Here is a 12793-nt window from a genome sequence, read left to right as displayed (position 1 = left end):
TTTGGCAATATCAGCAAAAAATCGGAAAATATCAGCAAACATAAAAGATACATAATATATTGGAATACAAAACTTCTTGATGAACAGAAAATATACATATATAAATATTTTATTAATAAATGAATTGACAGATGATGCTGTTTACAATGGGGTTTCCTGGCTTATATACTGCCATGGGCACCCTTGTGGGGAAAGGGCATGATCTTATGATCATGCCCTTTCATCTAATTTAACCTAAAATTAAATAATAAACCTAAATTTAAATACTAACTAATTTTTTACATAACATTGCCTTCCTCTCGAAAGAATGCTTTGTCCGCAAAGCATAAGTAATGACGGATGTTGTTGAAGAATGATTCATTCTCCCAGAAAGCGTCTTCTTCGGGTAAGTTCTGCCACTTGATCAAATATTCCAAGATGATCAAGGTCCCATATTTTAAAAGGTCTTGAATTAATCTCTCAATTTCCATTTTTTGGTGATGTGGATATCGATATGGCTTTTTCATAGGTCGGTCTTGAAATACTTTTTCATGCTTCTGAATTAGATCTTGTATCTCTGGTGACTCTTCACTAGTCATATTTGTAGATAACATTTCTAATTGGTGACATTGTACTACATAAGCAGGTGCTCCTTTTCGACTCAGCTTCATCATCTGAGATGATGATACAACTTTATTTTTTGGTGCTTGGAATCTGTGTAGTTTGTACTTCTGACCTCCCCATTTGAATTTTATAAATTGTACTTGATGGTTGGCGGCAAAAGTACCTAAAGTTCGTAACCACTGGATAACTAAGACTACATCTACTCCTCCTAATGATACTGTGAAAAACGGAGACTCTAAATTGAAGTCTTGAATCTGCAATTTAACCTTATGGCATTTCCCCACCTTTTCAAAATTTTTACCGTTAGCTACCATCACTTTCATGTTTGGTAAGGGAAATGAAAATATATTGAGTCACTTTGCCACGGTTGCATCTAAAAAATAGTGTGTGCTTCCAGAGTCGATGGGAACCACTACGTTGTTCTTCTTTGTGTCCTTTTAACTTTAAGGTCTGAGGTTGTGATATACCTGTCATGGCTGATAATGACACTTGCGGAATACTTACGTCATCTAATTCTGGTGGGAATTCTGGGGCATCTTCTGTTTCTTCTATGTCATAATCTTCACTGTTTGAATCATTGGTTGCTTCACAATTATATAGGTTCTTTGGTTCTTTTCCTTTAGTACATCTATGTTTGGGGTCCCACTTCTCACCACAACGTTTACATTTACCCTCTTTTATCCTTTGCATTTCCACATTAGATTTTTCATCTTCACGACGATGTGGTGGAACATATCTTGTATTATTTGAGTCCACATACTGGGGTATCCTTCGTCTTGAATATGTTTTTTCCGCTTTTGACCAAAATATTGGTTCGGATTTCTTTTCGGCTGTTTTTGCTTTTCGTCTTGCTACTTCTATTGATGTAATGTCATGCATCTCAAGTTCTGCTTGTAAATGGGTTTTGAGTCCTGAGACGTATGACTGAATTAGACGAGATTCTGATAACCCAGGTACTCGTGTTACTAAGGTCTCCCATTCTTGAGTGTATTCGTCCACACTTCCTTTTTGTCGTAATTTGATGAGTTTTGAAAAGAACTCTTCTTCCTTTACACCTTGGAATCTTTTAAAGAATGCATCTTTAAATTTTCTCCAGCTAATGATGTGTGTTGTCTTTTTCCACCACATATACCAATTATATGCTTCTCCTTCCATTTTCATGGATGCGTGCCAGAGATTTTCGTCATCGTCATTGATGTCATATATCTCAAAGTATTCTTCTGCTTTATTTATCCATGCAACATTGTTTTTTTCGTTTCCATCGAATTTAGGCATCTCGACTTTTGCCCTTCGCTGGTATGTTGCTAATGGTTGAGCGAAAAAGGGGTGTTGATTAGTAAAGGTATCCCAGAGTTGCTTGTTTGTAAGGGTTGTGTTACTCACTTCTTGGTGGGGTGTCGCTGATTTTTTTGGGGATTCAACTTTGTCATGAGAGTCTGTTGACTTTGTTGAATCTGATGAGATGTGTTCTTGATTCTCTTCATTTTCTTTTAGTAGTTGTTCGGGTGTACAATTCGCCTTTTTACACAGAATTTTCAGCATTGTTAAGACCTCTCTGATGTCTGCTTCTGTTTGGACATGTTGATTTTCCATCTTTATTTCTATTCGATTTGTCGTATCCTGAAGATTTTTTATTTTGTCAGCCTGTTTTTTGATATTGTCAGCCTGCTCCTCAAGCTTGATCTGGAATTCATTTAATCTTTTACTGACCTCGTCGTGGTTGTTATTTATCTTATGCTCTGAGTCCAACAATTTTTTTTGGAAATCTGCCATTGTCATTGTTGACATTGAGCGGGTTTGCGGGGGCGTGTATTTATCTGCCAGCTTAATTTTTTTTTTAAATAATTAAATTAAATTAATTAATTTAATTATTTGACATAAGTGTTTTTTTTTTTCATTTTAATTAAATAATTAAATTATATAACATATAGTTTTCAACTATATACTATATGTATATATAAATTATATATAATATATAATTATTTAATATAATTTAGTTATATATATTATAAATATATATAACGAAAACTCAATATCAAATTTAATTTGGAGCGGAGTGGCACGACGGTTTGACCGATGCTTGAGCAGATAACACCGCAGTTTTTAACGGATGGCTATGGATCAGTGGATACCAATGAAGTATGGACCGTTACGTCCTCCTGCCACAGTCACGTCTTTTGAGCAATCGGAATGGAATAGTGGATTCGGGAATCGTTGCAGCGGATAGTGACAACGGTAGCTGCGGACTGGAGGAGGGTGGACGACACTCAGAGAGCGGGGAAGACAACAGAAGATGCGGCAGGGTGGACGCAGACAGGGAGGCAATAGGGAGACGCGGAGGGACATAGTGGTAAAAAAATGATGGGAGAGCAGCGTGGAAGGGGTCGTGGAACAATGTAGCAGCGACGGGTTAATGGTGGGGACGAGTACAACACACTGGCAAGGAATTTCGGATGGGGTTGATGAACAACAACTAGGTGAAAGATGACCGATTGCAAAACAACAAAGAAACTGTGCAGCGGAGTGTTGAGAGAACCGATCAGCTCTGATACCAGATGGAATACAAAACTTCTCGATGAACAGAAGATATACATATATAAATATTTTATTAATAAATGAATTGACAGATGATGCTGTTTACAATGGGGTTTCCTGGCTTATATACTGCCATGGGCACCCTTTTGGGGAAAGGGCATGATCTTATGATCGTGCCCTTTCATCTAATTTAACCTAAAATTAAATAATAAACCTAAATTTAAATACTAACTAATTTTTTACAAAACATATATTCATTTTTTTAGATTTTTAAACATATAAAGCAATAACAACATGAAATAAACACATTGACACATAAATAAAGAAAGCATTGATATATATGATATATATGATGTAAAATAAAAATGATACATCAAAGGTGATACCAAAGGTTGCTAATCCCTGATAATTGTCTAATCAAGGACTCAAATGTGGAGAACCAATATAAAATAACTTCACATATATACTAAGTCACCTGACATGGGGATTCAAGATTTGTAGGATACGGGGATTCAAGTGTTGGATTCGGACACGTTGATCCCCCGGAACAAGACATGTAGGATTCGTTATATATTATTTTATTATATATATATTAAAAATTAGATATTTCTTACACAAATTCTCAAATGATACAAATTCATTGATTTCAAACATAGATTTTCATCTAGATGTTAGTTTTACTGTTTACAAAGTAAGTTAGTAACATTATAACATGCATAGTACATACAAAATTCAAATATCTGCATAAACCCTCACAAACCTCATAAACCCTCATAAACTCTCACAAACTTGATAAACCCTCCCTCATAAACCCTCACAAACCTCATAAACCCTCCCTCATAAACCTCGTAAATCCTCACTTTTTTGGGATTCGAATCCCAAAATCGGGACACGATGTGTCCTAACGGGACACAACCGGGATGCGATGGTGTCCTGTTAGGACACGTGGTGTCCCATTTTAGGATTCAAATTCCCATCGAATCGTGCAGATTCATGGGATTCAGACACATGGTCTGTTTTGGACAAATTCGGTTTCATAGCACCTATAAAAATATCTCATCATCATGAGTTATATGTAGCAAAACAGATAAAACTAATAGCTAGCTATCTGAGATTAGTGCCCTCTCGCTCTTTTACGGGAAAACATGATGGGTTGTTTGCCAGGCCTACCCGTAGCAGTAGAAGGCCCTAACCTGCACCTAATGTCAAATAATGGTTGTTGGGTAGGAGCTGTGCTCTCCTATATTTGTAGCAAATGGCGTTGATGCGGACGCTCTAACAGTCTCATCCTCCTCTTGCTGCCCCAGTACTAATGATTCCTCCTCTAACCATGTAGGTGACTCCTCCATGATGGGTACCTTAGACTCCACCCTACACTGAGATAATACATCAATATTGTCTAAGGAAATGGCATCTGGATCCATTGGTTTCTCTATTTGCTTCACTCGAAGTCAGAGATTGTAAAGTACATGCACTAAATCATTGAGGCATGAGAACTCCAACTTGTAAGAGTGTCAAAAAACTAATGAGTCTTGAAACTTAATGGTCATAAATTAAAATCACAATAAATGTAATTGCTCAGTTGAAGACTGAAGCTCAAAGTTATACCTGTTGCACTTCTTTGAGTGTATTTTCTCAAATACACTCCAATTGCGCTCACACATTGAAGAGCTACAGGTCTAACTCAAGATTCTTATGGCCAATTTTCGCAAGTTTGGTGTCCTTGCACCATAGCTTCATCACCAAATATCTACAACAAAATAAAGAAAAAAAAAGTTAAAAAGTTAAAACATAATTAAACTTTCAAATAAAACATAATTGAATTAAAAAAATCTAGAATTATAAATCAGTAAATTCTAAATTGAAAATTTTAATGAGTCATGACTTGTCACTTACGTGGCACGAAGAGTGTCCTTTCCCGAATAGCATCATCAAAGCCAAATAGGCCAACACAATCTTGATAAAACTGTATCTCGCGATTGATTTGTTGCGAAGCTCGAGATCAGGTACCATCCTATGAATACAGGAATGGAGCCCTCCCATCAAATTGCTATTAAAATCAAAGCCATATTTGTATGAAAATGTGGGGTTGAGGAAGAGTGCTGCTACATGAATGGGTTGATGAAGCATCCCTGTCCATCGACTATCAATCACATCCCATAACATCATTTTTCTATTAAGCCCAACAAGACCCTTGTTTGCATAATAATCATGGATGGTTTCATTGCCCCTATCCATGGCCTCATACAAATAAGTCATTGCGGGCTTCTCCCCATCGACCAATCTCAAAACCTTTACTATAGGTACACTAAATAAGAACACTTCTTCTACTCCTTGCCAAAATGTGTCAGTGTACACCATTTTTGCCATGGCTCTCCCATCCTGTCTCCTGCTGTATCTACAATCAAGCCACTCATTGGAAACAAACATTTGCTTCAACTCAAATTGGCATCGAAGCAAAGACTAAAGAGTAATAAAGTTGGTGGAAAAACGTGTGATTGTAGGACACCACAACTCCTTGTTTCTAGTGTATCTCCTCACGAGGCTAACAACAAAAGCATGGTTATATATAAAGTTGGGGATGCTCCTAGCCATATCAATCACCTCCGTGATGAAGGAGAGTTTCCTCATATCCTCAATCAACTAATCGAGTCCAGAATAATGTGCGGTGCCTCTCCATAAGCATCCTGCTGACAACCACATAATTAGTTGCATTATTTGTTATGACTTGCACCACATTTTGCACACCAATCTCTTGAACGAACCTATCAACAACTCACTTATCAATGCTACATCTTTTATATGTGTTGATGCATCGCATGGTACCTTTAGGGCAATGTACCAAGAAATTTAGAAGGGTCTTACCCTTCCTATTTGTCCAACCATTAGACATCACTATGCATCTAGACACCTCCCATGGTTGCTTCAACTCCACCAATCGAGAGTTGATGCCTTGTTTTTTTGCTTGAAGGATTGGCCCCCGTAACTCCTCATATGTAGCACTTTTGTACCTTGGCCGCACAATAGCAATAACATCACACATTAGCTGCCAAAATGGATTGTTTTTGGTGATGCTGATAGGTAAGTCACTCCAAAAAAGATACCTCCCCATAACTCTATCTGCTTCTTGCTTTTTTTTTAACAACTAATTTTGTGGAAGGTTGTGCTCCATGTCTGGTTCATGGAATAAAAAAGGATGACCTCCCACTCCTAGTAACATCAACAGGTGACATTGTGGAGCCCTACCCACTACCCTCAGCCTCAATCTTAGAAGTAGATATCCCGAAAGATCTACTTGCACTTTCAACCTTGTTTCTTTCTGCCTCTTCATTCTTTCTATCTTTTCCATCAATTGCTTCAAAGATTTTTGAATAAGTGCTGCACTAGAAACTGTACAAAGCCCAACATCATGTCCAGGGAGTCTAGCTAGATGGTATTTCAATCGCGTAACCCTTCTTGTCATCTTGGTCCCACACAATTTGAATTATAGATATGCTCGATTTGTACCACCATCAGGTTCTCCATACTTCCAAAATGGGTCTAAGGGCTTTGGCATATTTGTAGTGGATTAAGGGATTGTGTCAAAATTCAAACGTAGGGCACCAAAAAAACAATTCCTGTCATCTTGGTCCCACACAATTTGCATGATAGATATGCCCGAGTTGTAGCACCATCAGGTTCTTTATACTCCCAAAATGGGTCTAAGGGCTTTGGCATATTTGTAGTGGATTAAGGGATTGCGTCAAATTTCAAACGTAGTGCACAAAAAAACAAAAAATTGGCATTAAACCCCCATACACAAAAAATAACAGCCACCTCATTTTAAAAAATAATTTTTTACTACATTATTTGCAAAGAAAAATGGCAATAAGAGGGTGCATAAGAAAAAAAATAAAATGAAGCTTGTCCAAATATGGAGAAAACCTTTGCATTCGTTCATGGGCATGAAAATCATAGCAAATGACAAAAAAGCGAAGAAGCAAAATGTTGATAGGTAAAGAGGCAAGCAAACATAACCCTAAATTTATGAAAAAAATCATTAACATAGGAGTTTTTAAGAACATACCTATTGATGGAAGAAATGAAGTTTGTCTCACTGATCTTGAATCTTTGATCCACAATTTTTTTTTGATTGGTGATGATAATGGTTGTTTGATCTTCAATCTCTCCTTAAAACCCTCCACAAAGATCTTCCCCTTCTCCAAGACAAACAAAGCTAAATGAGCAAATAAAAGGCCAAAAATACGTTTTGTAGCCACGACCCTGCTTGCCCGACGATAAATAAGATCGTCGTGTGATATTTTGGTGAAATATCGTTGATATATCATAAATATCGCGATATTTAAAAAAAGGAAAATATCACGATATTTTGTTGGCGATATAATGTTTTTGATCTTATACTTTTGTGATCCATATTAATTATGAGATTGTCTTTTGGATTAATCACATCATTAAGTTATACTCAGCATTTCGAACCTTTGTCTTGAGGGTGAACCACATTAAATGGTTCGAAACATCGACCATAACTTAATGGTGTGACTAATCCGAAAGACAATCTCATAATAGATATATCATTTTGCCGAAAATATCATGATATTTACGATATATCGTGATCTTTTGGTGATATTATCAACATTGGTGTTCATAATGACTTTTGTATTCATGACAATGTATACTTTATATAAAAAGAGAAAAATAATTTTTATTTATTCAAGTATGGGTTTCATGCTCAAAGTCTAGGTCAAACGTGTTCTTCATGCTTCTAGGGCTTGTTGAGTCAAAGAAGAAATTTTGTCATATATTATAGTTCCATTTGGACTTGTTGTAACAAAAGGAAATTATTATTTTTAAGTCTAGAAAGCCAATTTGTCCTCCAAGACCAAGTCGACTTTGCTATGATGAAGTTGGCCTAGAAGAGGTCTATTCGACCTCTGAAGAAGAGTACAAATAGAAGGGACTCCGGATCATTTGGCACATTAACATCAACGAGGTCGATATGAAATAAGAAGAGAAGAAAAACAAGAATGAAAGACAAGAAGACAAGGAGAATGTAACACCCTCTCCCAGGTCTACCCAAAGTAACCATGCCAACCAGGGTAAACATGAGAAGAGAGGCTACTATGATCCAATTTGACCTCCTATATCACCTTAAGGAAGTGGAATTGACGGAACATCACATACAATCATCCAACATCATCACCAAACCCCTCAGGAGACAAACCAACCACTTAGACAGCCTGTCCCTGGGTCCCATTGCTATTTTGCAGCTCTTAGGCCTCAGTCGCGCTCATGCTATGGGCAAAGGAGTGAACAACAACCTAAAGTCGATCTCACAGGCCTGCCTGCCAACGACTGTGGTCCAGAATTGCTAGTTTTGTGCCAGCGACCACGAGATTTGAGCCACTTTTCTAGTCTAGAATTTCGACTGCTGCCCAGAACTTGTTGTAACTTTCAGAAATCATTAAAAACATGATAACCATGCGCATCAATCAAAAATCACCCTCAGGACTAGGCTTGAGCATCCCTAATTGGGACTGACATTCTATCAAACACTTGGCATCAATGCAACCTACAGGTCTAGGATACAAGACAAAGCATAAATGACTGAAACAACTTATGAAACATCATCAGAAGGATCACCTCCTTCTCCATTGAACTACTAGATCATCAATTAGGTCTTGCATCCATCCATTTAACAGTTACAAGTAAATACATGAAATAACCATGACATAAATCAGTCACACAACCATGCTTATAACCAACATTAAACCATGTAAATATCAAAGATATGACAACCATTAAATCCACATATAAATCAGTACAAGAGTAAGAGAACTTAGCTTTTATTAATCATAAGCAAATCCGACCAGGTTCGGTACTTTCACGTAGCGCCCGATTGACCTATGATGAATCCAGAGGTTAAACCACCTCCACCCTCATCAAACCGTGATCACACCAAAACTGGTGCTCCGAACACAACCGAACAGAACTTGGAATGCCATCTGGAATCCTTCACTATCCTTGAGGAATTCTTTGTCTCCTTGTCTCTCAAGCTTTACTGCAATCCAAGCCCGGATCACTAGGCCCTAAACCGAGACTGCTCCCTCAGGCTTTACCGTGTATCCCGCCAAAACCGGTCAATGGATTCCTAAGCGTTTGGGAATAAACCTTGAGACCATCTCCGCCCCGGATTCCGAAATCCTTCTGACAATTCCAAAGTTTTAAAATCCGAAATAAACATCCCAACATACTATGGCATCTGGAAAAAGGCTAGGCTAGGCTGAACCAACAGCAAGAGAACCATACACCAACATGCAAAGCCATGCATGTCCAAACCAACTAGGAAATCACACATGCAAAAGGTTACCTGCAAGTATTCCTGCTGAAGCTGCTTGATCCTGCTTTCCTCCCTTGATCCTTGCTTACTTTTCCTCTCCTTTGCTTTCTTTTCCTCCCATTGCTCCAAAAATTAGAGTGCACCAAGAAAACTCTAAGTGACCAAGAGTGAGGGAGAGAGTGAATAATGAGAGAGAGCTCCAAACTTGAACTGACAAAAGGTTACCAATTGATCTTTAGAAGCCTTTTTATGAGTGAAGCCTCTATTTTCTTTATTTTCCATTATTTTCTTTCAGTTTCCTCCTCACATGCAACCTGTGACCTTTTACCTTTCTTTTTTCCTAATTTCTTTTATTTTCATAAATAAATGTGCCAAAATGTTTTTTTGCCTTTTAATGCCTTTTTCTTAGCCTTTGCCAATTTTCCTTGGCCAAAACACACATCTAGTGATACCCACTAGGATATATTTTCCCAACATTAAGCTTGGAATAAGTGTCCCTTAACCATGGTCTTATTTTTCCTTTATTAACTTTTATTACATGAAATTTTCACCAGGGCCAAAACCCTCCCCCTTGGGGAACATCGTCCTTGTTGTTAAACCACACCAAGACCTCAACAAAACTGCTGAAAAGCAAACATACTGGCTATGGAGCTTTATAACTTAGCTCGTTGCAGTATTTACAATGAAGAACCTGCTCAAAAGCAAAACATCATGACAACATGACAATATAACAACCATAATAACATGACACCCATATCGCTTATTGGAGCTTTATAACTTAGCTCATGGCGGTATTTACATCCATATACATATATATACATATACCAAAACATCAACAAACATATACCAAACATATACCAACGTCAACCAAAATTGCTTTGCCTCAACTGGCAAATAATGAAGGATATAGGGCCCGCATTTGATCCACCATCTCCCATGTAGCTTCTTCAGGCCCAAAGTGCTTCCACTACACTTTAACTTGCTCTATGGCTCTGTTCTTGAGCATGAGATGTTTTCGCTGCAGTATGCACTGAGGCTCCATTGGAACTCTCCTTCTTGCTCCACTTGCAATACAAACCAATCAATAACATGATCAACATCCTTTATATACTTCTTAAGCAATGAAATATGGAAAACATCATGGACTTTCATTGTTGGAGGCAGTGCAAGTTGATATGCCACTGGTCCAATCCTCTCAAGGATCTCAAAAGGCCCGCAATACTGTGGTGCCAACTTGGCACATGAACCAACCCTCAAAGAGCTTTTCTTGGGTTTGATGCGCAAATACACATGCTCCCCAACCTGAAACTCTTTGAACACCCTGTGTTGATCTACATAACTCTTCTATCTATCCTGTGTTGCCTTTAGATTCTTCTTTATAACCTGCATTTCTTGCTCCATGTCTGTCAACATGTCCGGTCCAATAAGTACCCTGTTCATTGGATTGCTCCAGTTGATGGGAGTGTTACAACTCTGCCCATACAATGCCTCGTAATGACTCATCCTCAATTGTTGTACGCGATCTCACATTGGTAGATACTCTTCCCATTTCCTCTCCTGGTGCATCACATACATCCTCAACATATCTTCCAAGATCCTGTTGACCCTCTTTGTTTGACCATCTGTATGCGGATGATAAGCTGTGCTGAAGACCAACTCTGTACCCAAGTCTGCAAATAGCTCCTTCCAAAACTTGGAAGTGAACTTTGCATCTTTGTCTGACACAATCTTCTTTGGAACACCATGTAGCCTCACTATCTCTCTGATGAACACCTATGCTACCTTACTAGCTGAATATGTACTCTTTACTGGAATGAAGTGAGCTACCTTGCTTAACTCATCGACCACAACCATAATAGAATCATGCTGCTTCACTGTCCTCAGAATACCTGTGATGAAATCCATGGAAATGACCTCTCATTTCCATTTTGGAATCGCTATAGGATGTAGTAGACAGCTTGGATGCTTGCACTCTACCTTTACCTGTTGACAATCTAAGGATCTAGCCATGAATTCAACCACTTCTTTCTTCAGATTCGACCAATAATAGACTTTCTTTACCGTCGTCAATGTCTTTTGATATCTTGCATGACCCAAATACGGTTTCACATGAAACTCCGTCAAGATAAGCTTCTTGAGCTTACTGCAATTCGACACATAGATCCTATCTCGAAACCTCACCAAGCCATTTGCCGTGAGACGATAGTCTACATCCTGATGCCTTGTGCCTGTACCTGCACATGTACTTGTACCTGTACCTGTGCTCTGTTGTAACCTGTGCATGATCTCCATGAATTTGTCATCCCGTTGACCTGCCTGCAAAATCCTATCCTGTAACTCTGTCCCATAAGAGCTTATAGCTACTATATGATTTGCCTGTACCTTTCTGCTAAGAGCATTTGCAACTCAGTTCTCTTTCCCTTTGATGTATCTGATCTCGAAGTCAAACTCACTAAGGATGGCCAACCATCTAGCTTGTCTGGCATTTAGATTCGATTGGTTAAACAAATACCTCAGCCCACTATGATCGCTCATAAATGTGAACCTCCTGGCCAAAAATTAATGTCTCCACATCTTTAATGCATGTATAATCGCTGCTAGCTCAAGATCATGCGTCAGATAGTTTTGCTCATGCTCATTCAGTTTCCGTGACTCATAACACATTACTTGTCCTTCTTGCATGAGAACGCCAACTCCCCTTTTGCAAGCATCTGCACACACAACAAACTCCTGGTTTGGATCCACAATCTTTAGCATTGGTGTATGTTTCAACAACTGCTTAAGTTGCTCAAAACTATCTTCACATTCCGCCGTCCATTCAAACTTCTTACTTTTCCGCTGCAATAATGTGATAGGATATGCAATGCGTGAGAAGTTCCTAATGAACCTCCTGTAGTAACTTGCCAATCCCATAAATGATCTCACCTCATCTACATTCTTAGGAGCTGCCCATTCAATGATGGCCCTTATCTTTTCTGGATCTACTGCTATGCCTTCCTTGGAGACATGTCCTAAGTAATGTACCTCAGTCTAAAAGAAGTTTCACTTGCTAAGTTTAGCATACAATTGATGCTCTCTTAGCAATCTTAACACTGCTGTTAAATGTTCGGCATGTTCCTCCTCATTCCTAGAATATACTAGTATGTCATCAATGAATACAATAAAAAACTTGTCCAAATAAGGACACAACACACTATTCATCAAACACATGAATGTCGCTGGAGCATTAGTTAAGCCAAATGGAACAAAAACAAACTCATAATGTCTATACCTGGCCCTGAACACAGTCTTGAAGATATCCTCTTCCTTGATGCGTAC

The 12793-nt window shown here is 38.3% G+C and overlaps 1 protein-coding gene across 6 annotated transcripts in view; it reads left to right on the top strand.

The window, feature by feature from the left end:
• LOC149189738 (uncharacterized) overlaps positions 1 to 12793 on the top strand; it is a 295417-nt gene that overhangs the window by 65297 nt on the left and 217327 nt on the right. The gene's annotated exons all lie outside the window — the stretch shown is intronic.

Source organism: Pinus tabuliformis, chromosome 3_1 (assembly GCF_031772625.1).
Source record: "Pinus tabuliformis cultivar Carrire ecotype Pingquan chromosome 3_1, CPIR1, whole genome shotgun sequence".
Lineage (NCBI taxonomy): Eukaryota > Viridiplantae > Streptophyta > Pinopsida > Pinales > Pinaceae > Pinus > Pinus tabuliformis.
This window is presented reverse-complemented; position numbering and strand designations above follow the sequence as displayed.